The sequence below is a fragment of the Primulina tabacum genome, chromosome 8 (genome assembly GCF_025594145.1).
Source record: "Primulina tabacum isolate GXHZ01 chromosome 8, ASM2559414v2, whole genome shotgun sequence".
Lineage (NCBI taxonomy): Eukaryota > Viridiplantae > Streptophyta > Magnoliopsida > Lamiales > Gesneriaceae > Primulina > Primulina tabacum.
In genome coordinates this window covers 41,836,292-41,857,294 of record NC_134557.1, presented here as the reverse complement: position 1 = coordinate 41,857,294, position 21,003 = coordinate 41,836,292, and the positions used below count along the sequence as shown (strand labels likewise).

Sequence of the window (21,003 nt, the reverse complement as noted above, 5' to 3'; positions counted from 1 at the left end):
CTCTAGGCCACTTAAGGATCTGCACCACTCTAACTTATCAGTGTTCACTGGCTTGGTCAGAAAATCAGCTATGTTATCCTTTGTATGGATCTTCTGCATATCCACGCTTCCTTCTTCTACTACTTCTAGCACAAAGTGAAATTAGATTCCAATGTGTTTAGTTCTGGAATGAAAGGCTGGATTTCTTGCGATGTGCAAGACACTATGACTGTCAGAAAACAAAGTAACATTCTCTTGTTTGTGTCTGATCTCCTCCAATAACCTTTTAATCCATATTGCTTCTTTGCAAGCTTGAGTAGATGCCATATATCTGCTTCTGTCGTAGATAACGCCACGACTATTTACATTTTTAAAACCCAGCTTACTGCTCCCCCTGCAAGTGTAAACACATAGCCAGTAGTAGATTTCCTCTTGTCATGATCACCTGCATAATCTGAATCAACATAGCCCATGAGTGTAAAATCTGATCCTCCATAACATAATGCAGCATTCGAGGTACCCTTAATGTATCTAAGAATCCTCTTAACAGTGCTCCAATGATCTCATCCAGGATTCGCCATATACCGACTAACTGCTCCCACTGCTTGAGCAATGTCCGGTCTTGTACAGATCATGACGAACATCAAACTTCCCACTGCTGATGCATATGGTACTGGAGACATCTCCATCATCTCTACTTCACATCTAGGACACATCTCGGAGGATAACTTGAAGTTAACAGGAAGAGGGGTCGAAATTGACTTACTATCTTGCATGTTGAAGCGTTGCAAGAATTTCTTCAAATAATTTTTTTGAGAGAGCCAAATCTTTCTGTTACTTCTATCTCGGTGAACTTGCATCCCTAGAATCTTGTTTGCTGGCCCCAAGTCCTTCATATCAAATTCCCTAGCCAACTATGCCTTCAATCCTTGGACCCGATCTTTGCTGGGGCCTGCTACCAACATGTCGTTCACATACAACAGCAAAAAGATATAATCATTACCAGACCTCTTGAAATATGTACAAGAATCTGCACTCAGTCTGTTGTATCCAAGGCTCATGATATAGGAATCAAATCTCTTGTACCAACACATCGGCGCCTGTTTGAAACCGTACAGAGATTTGTTCAACCTACAAACCAAGTTCTCTTTACCTTTTTCCGCAAAACCTTCTAGCTGGAGCATATAGGTCGTTTTTACATCTAGCTGTTCTAGATGTAAGTCAAACACCGCACACAATGCCAACACTACTCCGACTGTTGTAAGCCGAACCACATGAGAAAATATTTCATTGAAGTCAATGCCTTCTTTCTGAGCATACCCTTTTACCACCAATCTAGCACGATACCGCTCCACTTGGTTATTGCCATCACGCTTTATCTTATAGACCCATCTGTTTCCAATGGCTTTCCTCCCTTGTGGTAGTGTAACAAGATCCCAAGCTTTATTCTTGTCTAATGCCTCCAACTCTTCTTGCATTGCTATCATCCACAAAGATACATCCGAGCTTTGAGTAGCCTCGTGGAAACTCGATGGCTCACTATCCTCTGATAATAGAAAATATGCAATGTTGCTTTCACTGACATAATATGAAAGCCAACCTGGTGGTCTTCTGTCTCGAGTTGACTGCCTCACATTGGAAATCTCAGACTCAACATGTTCGTTTTCTTCGTGCTCTGGTACTGCTTCACAAGAAACTTGACCTTCGTCCGTCTTATTTTCCACCTGAAAAATAGTAGTTTCTGAATTCGGTATGCCTTTGTCTCCCTTTACTTTATCTTCCTCGAAAATAACATCCTTGCTGATGACAATCTTGTGAATAGTAGGATCCCACAACGAAATCCCTTTACTCCATCAGCATAACCCAAGAAGATACATTTTCTGGATTTCGAATCCAACTTCGATCTTTCTTGCTCATTGTACAGAACGTACACAGGACTTCCAAATGTATGCAAATGAGAATAATATGTCGGCTTCCCGGTCCACATCTCCATCGGAGTCTTCATATCAATCGCCACTGAAGGAGAACGATTGATAATATAACAAGCGGTTTTGACTGCCTCCGCCCAAAATGACTTGTCTAGACCCGCAGTCCTCAACATAGCTCTTGTTCTGTCCAACAAGGTTCTGTTCATCCGCTCCGCCACTCCATTCTGTTGAGGTGTGTAAGCCGTCGTGAATTGTCTTTTGATGCCCTCATGTTGAAAAAATGCATCAAACTCGTCACTGGTATATTCTCCTCCATTGTCAGTCCTCAAACACTTGATTTTCTTTTCAGAATCAAGTTCAACCCGCGCTTTGAAATATTGGAAGACATGGAAAACATCTGATTTTTTTTGGTTAGATACACCCAACATCTCCTAGAAATCATCAATGAACGAGACAAAGTATTTCGCTCTTCCTAGGGATACAACCGGTGCTTGCCAAACATCCGAATGAATCAGCTCCAACATGCTTTTGCTCCTGGCAATAGAAGTGCCAAACTTTAATCTGTGTTGTTTACTGGTAACTCAGTCCTCGCAAAAGGGTAGTGACACTTTTGTAAGTCCCGGTAGCAGCTTCCGTTTTGAGAGAATTTTCAACCCTCGTTCTGACATTATGCCCGAGCTTTCTATGCCATAACACTGTTAATCTTCTCCTGAACAAATTGATGCAACAGCTAGTTCCGCCTTTTTGTGTTCTATCCCCAAAAGTACATACAGATTTGCAGCAACTTTTTCCTCCTTCATACCACAAGCGTACCCCTCACAATTTTCATGATCTCGTTCTCGATACGGGTTTTGCACCCGATGTCACTCCAATTGTCCCAAGGACAAAAGATTCTTCGTCGTCCTTTCACATGTCGTACCTCCTGTATGGTGCGAATAGTGCCATTAAACATTTTAATTTTTATAGTACCGACCCCAGCGATTTCCAAAGCATGATCATTTCCCATGAATACAGATCCTCCTGAGACTGGTTCATAATGATCAAACCATTCTCTCCGAGATGTCATGTGCCACGTCGCCTCCTGAATCCATAATCCATGTGTCACAAATTTGTGTCTGCCTTCTGCAACTGTTATTGCTTCGCTGAATAATATTTCACCACTGCCTGAAGTACTGGCCACATTTCCCTGAGAACTTCTCTCGATACTCGTACACTCTTTCTTGAAGTGCCTTTTACCGCCACATTTAAAGCAGGTAATATTTTTCTTCTTACTTCTCGACTTTGATCTACCTAGTCTTTGGCTCCCACTGGAGTCACGGTCATAATCTTCCTCTTATCATCGGTAAAGCCTATGCTTGCTTCGATGTTACCAACTTATCATCCTTATTCTTGCGCGACTTTCTTCTCTGAGAACCGCAGTTACGACATTATCGAATCTTAGAAAGCCATAAGAATATTGTTTGTTATGTTGATGATAGTTGATCATATGAATCTGGTAGACTTTGAAGTAGAAGCTCCGCACGTTCATTTTCCGCTATTTTATGCCCCATGGAAGTGAGTTGGGCAAATAGAGTATTTAGTATGTTGATATGGTCGGTCATCGATGAGGATTCCGTCATCCGAAGAGTATAAAGCCTTCTCTTTAGGAAAATCATGTTGTGTAGCGACTTGACCTCGTACATCTTTGTCAGAGTATCCCATGTAACTTTTGCTGTTTTTATCTCAGAGATACTTGACAATACTTCGTCTGCTATAGCCAAGTGTAAATTGGCAACATCATTATCATTCATCCCATTCCACTTTCTATCCTCTGTAATCTCCAATAGCGCCAAGCAATTCTCCTTTCTTAAAACTGCTTGTATCTTTATTTTCCACAGCATAAAATTGCTTCCGTTGAACTTTGCTATCTCGTACCTGCCCGCCATTATGTCTACAATAATTTTAGTAGACTGAACAAAATAATCTCGCCTTAAATAAAAATCTCAAAAAAATCTTTCTGATGTGGAAGATCAGTCTAGGCTGCAACCACAGAGCATATATTCAGAATTTTAAGAAATTTTAAACCAAGGCTCTGATACCACTTGTTGATCCCACGTGCGGAATTTTAGATAATAGAACCCGAAAATAAAGAATAAAATGGACACCGAGATTTACGTGGAAAACTCCTAAAAATTATTAGGGTAAAAACCACGGGCAAGATGAAAAGAATTCCACTATAATATTTTGTGGTGTACAACTCACTCAGTGTGTTTCCAAAGAGAACACACACTTTTTAATACATGAGAACAAACACCTCAAAAATATTATAGAACTAATAGGAGAAATAAGAAATCACAAGAAGAAGCTTGTGAATGGGATACATTGAAATGTCGAATGATGCATCTATTTATAGAAGAATAGATGCATCATTCCAGTATGAACATCCGCAATTTCTGAAATTCAGCTGCGAAACGTGTTCAAATCAGATTCAAAGAAGGCTGCAACAAATTTCACATTAAATGATGTCTCCAATTGGCCACCTTATTTGACTATTCTTTGACGACAGGGTTCATATGGAAATAATATCGATATGTTTGAAAAAAAGTAAGATCTATTATTTGAGGGGACTGAATTTTTTTAAGTTCCAGTCAAGATCCCAAAAACAAACAGATAAAATCAAAATGTGAAAATTTTGTACAGTAAAACTCATAATAGGAAAAGTTAGTAAACCAATAATGTTAATTTCTGTTATGCTCAAGTATTATATATATATATATATATATATATATAGTGTGTGTGTGCCTATAGTAAAACAATAAATAATAATGATGATGCTAGTAATTGCAAATAATTTTAGAATAATTATTTTTTAAATATTTTAATTATATTATTGAGAGGGAGATTGTTGGGTGCAATAATTGTCTCTGCTTGGTAGAGCGATCGAATCATGGTGCTTGTACTGCTATGTGGTTTAAAAGATTTGAGTTGCACCATTACCACTAGCTGTGAGACCCATTTACTCTAATGACAATTAATGATCAAACAATAATGGTTTGACTTAAAACTGCAGCGGAAAAAGGTTTAAAATACTTTAAAACGGACCTCAAGGCCTAGAAAAATTTCGGCATGACCTCCCCGTAAATAGGATATCCCGAAAAACTCAAGCAGCAATTTATATCAAAATATACTCCAACTAGAGTCATTAAAACAAACCGAAATTAAACAACCTATAGCCGCACTGGTCAGAACTAAACAGAAATTAAAATTTACCAAATACTCACCAGATCATAAACATCACAGAGTCACAGAGTCGACTCAGAACATCACAAAACAACCAAATACTACTACAGATACACGGGGCATCTCCCCGGCAAATAAACTACAATAAAAGACTGAAACAAACCCAAGACATACATATAGACTAACTGGGAGACTCCACTGAACAGAACCAAGCAATCAAACCTCAATCCCGAAGTCCACTGGCGGAACCTCGGCCTGATGCTACAAACGACTCGGGAGATCTACCATGGTGCCCAATAGCAACCACAGTAACGCTCCCAGTAAACAACTGAGGTTAGGATTCTGGTATAAATTAGTCTAACAATAACAACAATAACATAAATCATGCATAATCATATAATGAAATGTGATATGCAATGCATGAAAGGCTCAACGAATAACCGGTATAACAGGAGCCAACAAACGGTACGATAACAACTGGAATAATGCTCGAGCAACAACACAGGGGAGCTACATCGTCATGCAGCTAAACCGCCCTGCCAAGTATGCGAGGTATGCCAAACTGTGCTGGAATAACACCCCTTACTCGGCCTCCATACAGCTGATACGATATAACAGGATCGCACAACATAACGAACTAGATGACACAACCCCAGCGCTCACCTCAAAAGGCTGCACTAACCACGGGATTGTTCAATCACATCTACGGTCTCATGTGTATATGCCTATCAGTCACACAATGATCCAGAGATAAACAACAGTGCTAGATAACAACGGATATCAACAATGGCTAACAAGAACGATATGGCTCAACATGAATGTCATAACTGTATACCCGACGCTAAATGCCAATAATATGTAATAATAACATAGATCACAACGAAGATATTTAACAATTTACAACAGTCAACAAATCATAAATACGATCCATGTAACACAGAATGACAATTAAACATAATTTATATTTTACCGAGCTGTAACATACCTATACCACGAAAATGAACTTCAAGAATGATCAACTGAACTTTCTTAGCCTAAAATAATAAAATAAGCCGAATAATTCCACAACTCATCATTATTTACATTCCAACCATTATAAACTCGATAATCCTTAGATTAATTCCAATGATAACAACCATACTATAACATCTTTAAATATAACACAACAATTCGACATAATTAATAGGCTCGCCAAAATATACCTCGAAGATTTCCAATGACAGAACCTACAACAATTATCCAATAAATATGTCAATAAAACGCTATTCGAATGACGAAAACAAATTAAATCGAAATGGGTAAAAATCCAAATTTCGGCAGCCTACTATCACGCTTAGAAGCTGAAATTTCGGACTAGGAACTCACAAGGTCGAAGTTTACTCTAGCCGCTAGCGGTCTCGAGGCGATAACCCACCGGAAACTTGTCGGAGTTACTGTTCACGAGCTGAAAAATTCAGAAAACTAGCTGGAAAAATTCAGAAAGCGAGCTGGAGTTAAAGGGAAATCACAAGGCTTAGAACCCACTCCAACACACAACAAAATTCCAAGGAATTAAACTTAAATCTCACCTAAATCGAACCAATATCAGCAGCTACGAACATGCCTCGATTTGGGCTGAAACGAGCATCAAAAGTGGCGATTCATGGTTCAAAACGAATCTACTGAAGTAAGGAAGAAAACCCCTCAAACCGTTTGAGATTTCGACGTCGGACGGTAAAGTTATGGCCTCTCAAATTTGAAGGTGCTGAAAGTGACGAAAATGGAGGTGGGTTACAGGAATGGGTTTGGGAAATTGGCTTCTTCCTCTTCTCTCTCAAGGATAAGTTGTGTGTATGTATATGTATATTTAGTTACTAAAAAAAATAGTAACACATGCCCAATTTTTGCATTTATTTGCTCTTGTGTGCTATTTCAATCTCTATATGTATTTTATATCGTTTTAACTCCGATATTCTAAAATACATATTTTTAACACTCTTCTTGAATTTATTTGGCATAAATAATTATTTTAATTTACAACTCATATAATTATTCTAATTATGCCAAAATTACCGGATAATTAATTTCAGGACCTTACATTTCTCCACCCCTTAAAACAAATTTCGTCCTCGAAATTTTTGTTTATACACATACATCTTACACACGATACGAAACCAACAATACATTACTAAGAATCAATAAGATATGGATAAGATGATCTCATCTTCTCTTCTGTTTCCCACGTTGATTCTTCTACCCCATGCCTCCAACCATTGAACACGTACAAGTGGTATAACTTTATTGCGTAAAACTTTATCTTTATGATCCAAGATACAAAAGGATACTCAGTATATGATAGAGACGGATCAAGTTCAACCTCATCAGGCTGAATCACATGAGACGGATCGGGCTCATACTTACGCAACATAGAAACATGGAAAACATCGTGGATGCCAGACAATGATTGGGGCAAATCCAAACGATAAGCGCAAGTCCCAATACGCTCAACAATCTCGTAGGGACCAACGAAACGAGGTGACAACTTACCCCTCATGCCAAACAAACAACACCTCTAAACGGAGAGATCCTCAGAAACACAAAATCTCCAACTTGAAATTCTAGAGGTCGACGACGTCTGTTAGCATAACTAGCGTGACGATCTTGGGCAGCTTTCATTCTCTGACGAATCAACTGGACTTTATCATGCATTTCCTGAACAATGTCAGGTCCAGTCAACTGCTTCTCACCAAATTCATCCCAACAAAGAGGTGATCGACACCGTCTGCCGTACAAAGCTTCAAAAGGAGCCATACCAATAGTCACCTGGAAACTGTTGTTATAGGAAAATTCTACTAGTGGTAAAGCTTCCTGCCAACTGTCTTTAAAATCCATGACCGCTGCTCGAAGCAGATCCTTGAGTGTCTGGATTGTACGCTCTGTCTGACCATCTGTCTGAGGATGGTGCGCAGTACTCATCGCAAGTCGTGTACCCATTTCTTTTTGGAAACTAGTCCAAAACTTTGATGTGAATCTAGGGTCACGATCTGAGACTATTGCAACTGAAACTCCATGAAGTCTCACAACATTTTCAATATACAGACGATCCATTTTCTTGTACGAATACGTCTTCTCATACGGAATAAAGTGTGCCGACTTAGATAATCTATCAACAATCACCCAAATGGCATCGAAATGACGAGAAGTACGTGGCAAATGCGTGACAAAATCCATAGCCACGTGCTCTCAGTTCCATTGAGGAACCTCAAGACTATGCAGTAATCCTCCAGGTCTCATTCGTTCTGATTTGACTTGCTGACAGATCATACAACGAGACACAAACTCAGCCACATCCTTTTTCATATTCTTCCACCAAAACTGAGGCCGTAGAATATGATACACTTTACTCCCTCCTAGGTGGATACTATATCGAGTACAATGAGCTTCTTTAAGGATGGATGTATGCAATTCAGGAATATATGGGACAACCAATCTACCATTCAATCGAAGAGAATCATCTGAGTGAATTGAGAAACCAGATTGGTGTCCTTGAGATACTAACTCATAAGATTTCAGAACTTGATCATCAGTTTTCTGAGCTGATTTTACAATTTGAATCAACTCTGGCTCAACAGAAATCTGAGATACACAAACAGCATTACATTGGATTTGAAAATCCAACACAGAAGTGCAAATATCCTCTCGTAACTTAGAAACATGAATCGAGGATAAATTAATATCAACAACCTTAGGACTCAAAGCATCGGCAATGACATTCACTTTTCCCGGATGATACTGGATCTCACAATCATAATCTTTCAAAAGATCCATCCAACGTCTCTGTCTCATATTCAGATCTGATTGAGAGAACAAATACTTCAAGCTTTTGTGATCAGAATAAATTACAAATTGCTCCCAAAATAAATAATGTCTCCAAATCTTGAGAGCAAAAACAATAGCAGCCAACTCCAAGTCATGAACAGGATACTTAGACTCATGCGGTTTCAACTGACGATAACCAAATGCCACAACTCTGCCATGCTGCATCAGTGAATAAACAAGAATATCATCGATGAATACAATCACAAAACGATCGAGATATTTACGAAATACTCGATTCATCAAGTCCATAAACACATCAGGAGCATTGGTCAAACCAAAAGGCATAACCAAAAATTCAAAGTGTCCGTATCTCGTGCGAAAAGCTGTTTTCGGCACATCTTCTTGTCTAACTCGCACTTGATGGTACCCAGAACGGAGATCAATCTTAGAGTACACCTAAGTACCTTGCAACTGATCAAATAAGTCATCAATCCTAGGGAGTGTATATTTATTCTTGACAGTAAACTTATTCAGTTGCCGATAATCAATACACATCCGCATCGTTCCATCTTTCTTCTTGACAAATAGAATCGGTGCACCCCACGGTGAAGAACTCGGACGAATATAACCTTTACTCAATAAATCTTGTAATTGCTCTTTCAGTTCTTTTAGCTCAACATGAGCTAAACGATATGGTGCTCGAGATATGGGTTCCATTCCTGGCATTAATTCGGTACTGAACTCAACTTCTCGTTCTGGTGGAAAACTAGGAATCTCTTCTGGAAACACATCAGGAAACTCACGGACTACAGGAATATCATAAATCCGTCGCTCATCTTGCGATAGATCAACAGCATAAACCAGAAAACCTTCATGACCAGAATCTAACAATCGGTTCTTCTCAATGGCAGAAACTACAGGAATTTTGGCTAGAGAACCACGGCCATAGAAATTCCATTTAGGAGCAAAGCTAGGCCTGAAACGAAATATTCCTTGATAACAGTCAACAGTGGCACGATTTGCAGTCAAAACATCCATACCAACGATACAATCAAAGTCATGCATATAGGTAGGACTATGAGATTCAGATATAGAACATTTTCTTCATGAAACAAAACTGCATTGAACAGCACATTATCAGTAATAATCATTTTGCCCATCGGAGTAGCAACAGATAGATTGGAATTCATACTAGTGGTGAGAAGATCATGCGAAATGACTAATGCATGAGAAACAAAGGAATGAGATGCTCCGGTATCAAATAACACTCGTGCTATAAAACCACATAGAGTACATTTACCAGAAATGACAGTACCTGGAGCTGCCTGAGCCTCATCCTCAGTCAAGGCAAATACATGAACAGATGACTGATTCTGTGGACCACCTTGCCCTCTGCTCTGATGCGAAGGGCGACTAGGCTGATGGGAAGACTGGGACGTAGCTGGAATTCTATTACTTTGAGCTCCACTACCTTCCTGGGCTGATTTCCCCGTTTTACTAGGACAAACTCTAGAAAAATGACCCGGTCGACCACAATTATTACAAACCCCTTGAACTCCAACACACTTATTACTGAAATGCTTGCCTCCACAGTGATCACAGTAAGGTCCACTATAGCGATATCCACCACGGCTCCCTGAACTCCCTGAACTCGAAGAACTAGAACCAGGCTTCTTAAATTATTTTCCACGTGGACGAAGAGATGCACAACCAGATGAACTGAATTTTTGCCTCCCCGACTGATGATGTTGGGTAGGCACTCGATTGCCACTCCTCTTAAGACTAGCTTCATCCCTTTTTGCTATTTCCACCGCTTCAAAATAATTCAGTGGCTTACCGGTAGAAACAAAAAGGTGCAGATGATTGTTCAATCCTTCAATGAAACTTTCAACGACAGCAACCTGACTCGCAGCAACATGAGAAGCATATCTCAGCATAGCATAAAAAGTATCCGCTTAATCCGCAACTGACATATCGCGCTGTTTTAAGTTATGAAACTCTGAAGCCTTAGAATTGTAGAATGATGGAGGACAATAACTTTCCTTAAATTTCAGCTTGAATATTTCCCACGATAGAACAATCCTCTGAGCATCTAAAGTCATCAATGTAGTAGACCACCGCATTTTAGCACGATCTTTCAACTAATGCACAGCTAATCTCAATCGACACTCTGGAGGATACTCAATCAAATCAAACAATTCCTCTATCTCAGAAATCCACAGTTCTGCTTTCTCAGCTCCCTCCGAACCACTGAATCGAGGTGGATGGATAGAATGGAAACACGCAACTAATTCATCCATCCTAAGCTGCTCTAGCTGATCAGCAGCTTGCTCAACAAAAGTATCATCAACAACACGGACACGAGGTCTACCACGTCCACGACCTCGACCTCGACCTCGAGCTAGAGAAATCTCATCAACAGGAATTTCTCCACCTCCTTCCATTCTATACGATAAAACACCAAAACAATTAGAATGGAAGTAACCAAATCATATAATCACATAAGCATGTTGTCAAGTAGCATACACAGGCGCAAAAATCATTTTAGTGCCAAGACTCGAGTGTCCTAGACTCTAGTTCGAGCGTATCCCAGTTTACGCTCTGATACTAAGATGCGAGGCCCATTTACTCTAATGACAATTAATGATCAAACAATAATGGTTTGACTTAAAGCTGCAGCGGAAAAAGGTTTAAAATAATTTAAAACGGACCTCAGGGCCTAGAAAAATTTCGGCATGACCTCCCCGTAAATAGGACATCCCGAAAAACTCAAGCAACAATTTATATCAAAATATACTCCACTAAAGTCATTAAAACAAAACTGAAATTAAACAACCTATTGTAAGGCCCTGGCCCTGTCCTCAGACCCTGCAATCACAGTTCCTGGACTCAGACCAGCTTGCACTTACTCATCGGACTTCTCCACGCCAGGAAAGTGGAGTTTGTGCCTTCCCAGGATTCGACCCCTCAACCTCCTGGCATATAGGTATATTGGCTACAATCCTGGTAGCCACTTGAGCCAAGCTGTTCTGGGTCCAGGAACTGTGATTGCAGGGTCTGAGGACAGGGCCAGGGCCTTACACCTATAGCCGCACTGGTCAGGACTAAATAGAAATTAAAACTTACCAAATACTCACCAGATCATAAACATCACAGAGTCGACTCAGAACATCACAAAACAACCAAATACTACTACAGATACACGGGACATCTTCTCGGCAAATAAACTACAATACAAGACTGAAACAAACCTAAGACATACATATAGACTAACTGGGAGACTCCACTGAACAGAACCAAGCAATCCAACCTCAATCCCGAGCTCCACTGGCGGAACCTCAGCCTGATGCTGCAAAACGACTCGGGAGATCTACCATGGTGCCCAATAGCAACCACAGTAGCCCCCCAGTAAACAACTGAGGTTAGGATTCTGGTATTAAACAGTCCAACAATAACAACAATAACATAAATCATGCATAATCATATAATGAAATGTGATATGCAATGCATGAAAGGCTCAACGAATGACCGGTATAACAGGAGCCAACAAACGGTACGATAACAACTGGAATAAAGCTCGAGCAACAACACAGGGGAGCTACATCGTCATGCAGCTAAACCGCCCTGCCAAGTATGCGAGGTATGCCAAGCTGTGCTAGAATAATACCCCTGACTCGGCCTCCATACAGCTGATACGATATAACAGGATGGCACAACATAACAAACTAGATGACACAACCCCAGCGCTCACCTCAAAATGCTGCACTAACCACGGGATTGTTCAATCACATCTACGGTCTCATGTGTATAGGCCTATTAGTCATGCAATGATCCCTAGATAAACAACATTGCCAGCTAACAACGGATATCAACAATGGCTTACAAGAACGATAGGGCTCAACATGAATGTCATAACTGTATACCCGATGCTAAATGCCAATAATATGTCATAATAATAAACATAGATCACAACGAAGACATTTAACAATTTACAACAGTCAACAAATCATAAATACAATCCATGTAACACAGAATGACAATTAAACATAATTTATGTTTTACCGAGCTGTAACATACCTATACCACGAAAATGAACTTCAAGAATGATCAACTGAACTTTCTTAGCCTAAATTAATAAAATAAGCCGAAAAATTCCACAACTCATCATTATTTACATTCCAACCATTATCAACTCGATAATCCTTAGATTAATTCCAATGATAACAACCATACTATAACATCTTTAAATATAACACAACAATTCGATATAATTAATAGGCTCGCCAAAATATACCTCGAAGATTTCCAATGATCGAACCTACAACAATTATCCAATAAATATGTCAATAAAACGCTATTCGAACGATGAAAACAAATTAAATCGAAATGGGTAAAAATCCAAATTTCGGCAGCCTACTATCACGCTTAGAAGCTAAAATTTCGGACTAGGAACTTACAAGGTCCAAGTTTACTCTAGTCGCTAGCGGTCTCGAGGCGATAACCCACCGGAAACTCGTCGGAGTTACTGTTCACGAGCTGAAAAATTCAGAAAGCGAGCTGGAGTTAAAGGGAAATCACAAGGCTTAGAACCCACTCCAACACACAACAAAATTCCAAGGAATTAAACTTAAATCTCACCTAAATCGAACCAATAGCAGCAGCTACGAACATGCCTCGATTTTGGTTGAAACGAGCATCAAAAGTGGCGATTCATGGTTCAAAACGAAGCTACTGAAGTAGGGAAGAAAACCCCTCAAACCGTTTGAGATTTCGACGTCGGACGGTAAAGTTATGGCCTCTCAAATTTGAAGGTGCTGAAAGTGACGAAAATGGAGGTGGGTTACATGAATGGGTTTGGGAAATTGGCTTCTTCCTCTTCTCTCTCAAGGATAAGTTGTGTGTATGTATATGTATATTTAGTTACTAAAAAAAATAGTAACACATGCCCAATTTTTGCATTTATTTGCTCTTGTGTGCTATTTCAATCTCTATATGTATTTTTATATCGTTTTAACTCCGATATTCTAAAATACATATTTTTAACACACTTCTTGAATTTATTTGGCATAAATAATTATTTTAATTTACAACTCAATAATTATTCTAATTATGCCAAAATTACCGGATAATTAATTTCAGGACCTTACACTAGCTATAGCTTTTGATAAAGCGGTAAGCACTCGGTCCTACAAAATAATTGTAATTTATTTATCTTTTATTTTTGTGATATTCATCATAGGAATAAAATAGACTTATCATTTGATTCATATCTTATTTCATTCTACCATATCAAGTGAGTGCATCCAAAAATCTATATTTATTCTTACATACATGAAGGGTTTCTAATTTTTTATTGACCAGAACATGAAGATATAAATATAGACCGCCAAATACATTTTTATGGTAATATCACAAGAGTAGCATCATACTCGATCTGTCTCGCGAAAATTTCTTATTTCTTGTTTGATTAATTACTTTCACGAAAATTAATATCAGTCATATCTTTTATTAAAAAAATTTGCTTTTATATTTTATATATTTACTTATTTGCGATTTTGGTCATCTATGTTATCAAAATTCATTTTCATATGTTAGCTTCGTTTTTTTATTAAATAATAGTCTATGTAAAATAGTTTATACTCAAAAATGATTTTATTACAATTTAACCTGGTCAACTTTTGTAGTTATCTCAATACAAATGAAAGGTCGATCTTCGAAAAAATTACAAACTTTTTGGGAGTTCATAAGCTAGAAAAGATGTTTGCTAAAAAAATATAAAAGACATTATAAGATGTTTAAATATGTTGTTTAATAGCTTATATGTGGTTTAAAAAAAGTTGGATCACTCGAAGTTATTTTTTCGAAAAGATTATTTAGTATTTTCTAAAACATATAATAATATAACATCCAAAAATTCAATGAAGGAGATCTCAATTTATGTCCAAAAATATTTTTTCATATCAGATACAAAGACATTCTTATTCAGGACTTGACTAGAATTACATATATGATATCATCCTTAAACTTTCACAAAAGAGCTTAGTTCCCTGAAATGCTTCCAAGGCATGTCCCAGACCACAGCCTCGTAGTTTCCCGGCGCATTGCCGACAGTCTTATCATTCGCGATGACGACCAATCTGTAATTCGTACCTTCGACTACTTGGGTTTCACCCTTCACCGTCTTTACAAACTCCAACTGCACGTTAGCCTTCTTGTTGTGCTCTGACACCGCGAATCTAGCGATTTCCAACACCTCTGGCACGTTAACGTTCGGAATCGGCCGCCAGTTGCCAACGATGGTACTAGGGAAATGGCCAAGGCTTGGTAATGAAATGAAGCCACCAATATCAAGAGGATCGCATAGAGAAGAGGGCAAGATTTGAGTTGCATATTTTCTTTTGCTGTGAAGAATGCTTTGTGTTAGTTTCTTTCTTCTTTGTGTGGAAATACGCAGTGATGCTCTGTAATTTATATAGCACTGCAACTACTTTGCAATTGTGTCATTTGACATATTTGCCCTCAGCTTTTTGGTTGGTTGACTTACTTTCTACTCCAGATGTATGTAATATATATACTTTAAGATTACAATAATAGTGTCAGTATATATACACTTTTTGGGAACTATTTTTTATACAAGTGAGTCAATAATTATTTATTCTAATATTAGCATATCGATACACTTTGTGTGTAAAATAATAGATAAAATTTAAATTTATATAATTTAATTCAAAATTTTTATTTTTTATAATATAAAAATGAACTGAAAAAAACTATTATTGAAAAAAGGTATATATCAATTACAAATGGCAGATTATTTTAAATAATTGTTAATCTTTAATACTCCAAAATAGGGGATGCAATTTCAAATTGAGAGTATTTTAGGTAAAAACAAAAAAGGCTTCACCAAGCACATCAAATTGTTTTGCACATGCATTGTATGTATAATGGAAAACTCTTATTTCAAAAAATAAAAAGGATAAAATTATATCTTTTGTCATGTAACATGAATGTTTTTCATTTTCAATTATGGTATCGATCAATTCATATTTGTAATCCTCTAGCTTGCACATATTTTTCAATTTCAGTCATTTTTTACGTTGCATCATACATGTCTACAATGTATCATCGTCACGTCATTAATTTTCGATGACACACCATCATATTCAGGTGACATGTCTTCATTTTCCACTGATAAGTCAACACTCAAATAGAAAAAATGTGTAAATTAGTGGACGAAAATTATAAATTGACTAATAACATGACAAAAACTGAAAAACATGCAAGTTATACGGCCAAAATTTTAATTTTCCATGTGTATAAAATAATGTCTACAAAATATAATTAATATTTTAATTCATATTTTTTTATTTTACCGTCTAAACTAAATTTAATTTTTTATACTAACAATAATATATATTATAAAAATAAAATATAATTATAAATGATGGATAATTTTAAAAATTTATTTTTAATTTTACTCCTTCAAAATAGGAGAAGAGGTTTAAAAAATGTGGATATTTGAAGTATAGCGAAAAGGCTTCTTCATCGTCTTCAAAGGTAGTGTCCGAGTTGATAGAGTATGTGAGTGTTTAACCAATAGTCAGGAGTTCAATTCTCACTATCAAAATCTTCTCAGACGAGCTTGTCACACAAAACTTGGCCAATATGATTTACATGGCTAATGTGGTGTGCATACTGCTACATTAATCCGGGATTTTTTTTATTATGCACTGAACGTAGCGGCTGCGGGTTCCCACATCATATAAAAAAGCCTCTTCACCATTCACACCATTTTTTTAAGGGATATGCATTCAATTTTAGTTAAAGCCTTTATTGTCTTTTGGGAAGATTATAATGAAGGAAAGTAGGGAACTAAAAAATAATGACTTTTTGAACAAGTATTTTAAAATATTTTTATTGTTTTATAAGTGAAAAACTTAAATTATGTGTGTGTATAAGATTTTAGTACAACCTTTTTGAAAAATATTGTAGGACCGAAGGCTTGCCACTTTACCAAAAGTTTTAGCTGACGGTAATGGTGTAACTCAAATCTTTTAAACCGCACAGCATCTCAAGCACCACGGTTCGATCGCTCTACCAAGCAGGAACAATTATTGCACCCAACAAATCTTCCTCCCAATAATTGTACTCTTTGCAATCAATGGAAATCGAACCTATGACCTTGGCTCTGATACCAAGTGTAGAATCGAGCGCTTGCCGTTTTACCAAAAGATATAGCTGGTGGTAATGATGTAATTCAAATCTTTTATACCGCACAGCCGCTCAAGCAACACGGTTCGATCGCTCTACCAAGCAAAGACAATTATTGCACTCAACAAATATTTTTTAAAAATTGTTATCAAAGTATATTTTTTAAATAACAATTGAGAGGTGTTTTTGTATGTTTTTATAATAAAAAACGCGGGTTAAAGAGAATGAAAAGAATTTTATTCAATTGTTGTCAAAATTCTTTATAATTATTTTAAATTTTAAAATCGCTTTTTTCTTAAAAAATAATTGTCCAAACACCTTTTTAACTCTAAAATGTTGTTGTAGAATATTTGTCTAAACACGTATTTGTTTTTAAAACAACTTTTACAATAATTTTATAATTTTTTTTGTAAAAATTCTTTTATAAAACGTTTTATAAATATTTATCCAAACAAAGTCTATACATTGTGAGAGAATTTGTGAGGCTCATTTACTCTAACGACAATTAATGATCAAACAATAATGGTTTGATTTAAAACTGCAGCGGAAAAAGGTTTAAAATATTTAAAACGGACCTCAGGGCCTAGAAAAATTTCGACATGACCTCCCCGTAAGTAGGACATCCCGAAAACTCAAGCAGCATTTTATATCAAAATATACTCCAACTAGAGTCATTAAAACAAAACCAAAGTCAACAACCTATAGCCGCACTGGCCAGAACTAAACAGAATTTAAAACTTATCAAATACTCGCCAGATCATTAAAATCACAGAGTCGCCTCAGAACATAACCAGAACAACCAAATATCAATACAGATACACAGGGCATCTCCTTGGCAAATAAACTACAATACAAGACTGATTAAACTCAAGACATATATATAGACTAACTGGGAGACTCCACTGAACAGAACCAAGCAATCCAACCTCAATTCCGAGCTCCACTGCTGGAACCCCGGCCTGATGCTGCAAAACGACTCGGGAGATCTACCATGGTGCCCAATAGCAACCACAGCAGCCCCCCAGTAAACAACTGAGGCTAGGATTCTGGTATGAAACAGTTCAACAATAACAACAATAACATAAATCATGCATAATCATATAATAAAATGTAATATGCAATGCATGAAAGGCTCAACGAATAACCGGGATAACAGGAGCCAACAAACGGTACGATAACAACTGGAATAATGCTCGAGCAACAACACAGGGGAGCTACATCGTCATGCAGCTAAACCGCCCTGCCAAGTATGCGAGGTATGCCAAGCTGTGCTGAAAAACACCCCTGACTCGGCCTCCATACAGTTGATACAATATAAAAGGATGGCACAACAAAACGAACTAGATGACACAATCCCAGCGCTCACCTCAAAAGGCTGCACTAACCACGGGATTGTTCAATCACATCTACGGTCTCATGTGTATAGGCCTATCAGCCACACAATGATCCCGAGATAAACAACAGTGCCAGATAACAATGGATATCAACAATGGGCTAACAAGAACGATAGGTGTGAGAACCCGGATTTTTCGAAGCAAAGCACCTCAAAAAGCTCGGAAAGTAGCTCAAAAAGAAGCCGAGGCAATGCAAAACCTTGAGAATTAAGGGTACGTCGCTCGGAAGAGGAAATCCTCAGCTCACAAGCTAAAACCCTCAGCTCAAGGAAGCTCCAAGATTCTTGGACAAGAAACCCTCAGCTCAAAAGCTAAAACCCTCAGCTCAAGGAAGTTCATTCATTCTTGGGGAGAAAACCCCAAGCTCATGAGCTCAATCTTCCAGCTCAAAGAAGCTCAACCATGCTTGTCCTAAAAAGGCCAAAAAGAGAGCTAAAGGAGAAGTTAAAGGTTTGGACAAACTTAGTATGCAAGAAATGACCATTGAGATAACCAATGAAGGAGCTAAGGGAGGAGCTAAGAGGCTAGGACAAATTTATGGTGCAAGGAATGACTCTTGGTGCTTGGCATATCTTTGACCACCATTATGATCATCATTACTCCATTCTTGGAGGCCAAGAAATCAGCCAAATGGCTAGGTGGAAAGCCTTTCTTTCTCCTATAAATACCACCTCAAGGTTGGAAGAAAAGCACACCAAAAATCACTCTCAAATTTCGGCCAAAGGAGAGCAAGGAAGAGGAGGAAATTCTTGCAGTGCAGGCGATCAAAATTTACGTCGAAGTGCTGCTAAAATTGTGTCTCAGTCTGCTCGAAGGAATAATCGTAGTGCTGCGCGATTGAAGATCGCATTTGTTAAAGTCACGATGAAGTGCTGCTCAATTTTCGAGAGGAACTTTGTACGAGAATCGGTAAGTGGGCTTTTGTTATATATTCGTTTGTATTTTTAAACTTGAATATATATTATGACATGCATGATTGTGAGTCTCCATTTTCGAAAATATGAAGTCTGTCCGTTTAAAATTTCGATCGATTATATGCTAAGTCTGTTATTCGAAATTCTTTGGTTCCGCTGAATCCGTCTGAAACTCTGATATCTGAAAACTCTGATATGTTCTGTCTAGTAAACTCTGAATCTGTGTTGCACTGTTACGATTCGAATTTGAAATGGGACGAGAATTGTGATTCTGTATGGCCCCCATTGGTGGGTATAAAATCATGTTCTGTTCTGGCCCCCATTGGTGGGTATAAAACCATGTTCTGTCTGGCCCCCATCGGTGGGTATAAAACCGTGTTCTGGCCTCACCCCTTAGAGGACTAACATATTGGGGACAATTTGACCATGGAAATGAGATGAGTAACAGTGTTCTGTCTGTTCCGATCTGTTCTATTCTGAATTGTTCTGATCTGTTTCTGAATTGCTCTGAATCGTCTGAAACCTCTGTCTCATATTTGTTTCGTTTCTGTTATGATGAGTTAAAAGTAATAAGGTTTGAAAGTTTGTTAAAGAAATATTTTAAAGATTAAGTTCTATATGTATCATTGGAAATCGATCGACCCCTACTTGCTGAGTGTTTCCCAAAACACTCACCCCTTACAAATTTCAGATAAAAATGAAAAGCAAATAAATGAGGAGGAACAAGAAGCCTTCTGGGGATGGTAGCCGATGAGCAAGATACAAGAAATCAAGACTTTATTTTCCTTTTGTTCAGTTTCCGCATTTGCAACTCTGACGTATTCTTATTTCTATTGTCAATATAAAGACAATGTTTAATTTATGAAAAAGACTGGTTTTTGGCATTTCGATACGAGGCTTAATTGTTTTCAAGAAATCGTAAAACAATGCCGGATGTCACCGACGCTTCGGACACGGGGCGTGACATTTAAGTGGTATCAGAGCCGCCTGGTTCATAATTCCGCTGGGATTTTGACAGACAAAATTTGAAGAAGTCAAATTTTGGCAAAAGCCTAGTACATTCTGAAACAAACTCTCATTCTTTCCAAAAATTCTTTGAGAAATTCGAAATCTATTTCCTTCAATCATTCTGCAAACTCTTAGTATCGAAAATCCCACGACAACATTGTTTGTGCCTTTCTATCCTTTATTCGATTCTGGAATTTTACCTCAACGGATGCCTTCGTGCTCGTGCTCAATCCGTCCTTCGCAAGCGTCAACATACCATGGAAAACCCAAACACGAGAGATTGCAACCCTAAAGGATCAACTCGATATAGAAAAACAAGAGAACAAGAACTCGTAAAGATCAAGAACCTACTTAAAACTGATATACAACGTCTCACCTATCGCCTTGACAGATCAAAGATTCAGCTCGCCCTAACACTACGTAATCCATCTCACGTGATACGACCCCTAATCGAAAGTTGATAGTAAAGATTGAAACTGAGAAGGATCTTGCTCACCGCTCTCTTTATCAACATGAAGACCTTTCTAGCAAGCAAGAACGTTACATCTCCAA

At 37.9% G+C, this 21,003-nt stretch overlaps 1 long non-coding RNA gene across 2 annotated transcripts; it reads right to left on the bottom strand.

Moving 5' to 3' along the window:
• Positions 1-6,167: 6,167 nt before the first annotated feature.
• On the bottom strand, positions 6,168-13,785 carry LOC142554239 (uncharacterized). 2 transcript variants are annotated; one of them, XR_012822153.1, is made up of 4 exons: positions 13,563-13,785; positions 13,382-13,460; positions 13,219-13,242; positions 10,980-11,369 (listed from the first exon to the last, which is right to left on the bottom strand). It is a non-coding gene; the product is annotated as an uncharacterized LOC142554239 (long non-coding RNA). The 2 variants fall into 2 exon arrangements; XR_012822154.1 differs by lacking the exons at positions 10,980-11,369; positions 13,219-13,242 and adding an exon at positions 6,168-6,352.
• Positions 13,786-21,003: the final 7,218 nt, after the last annotated feature.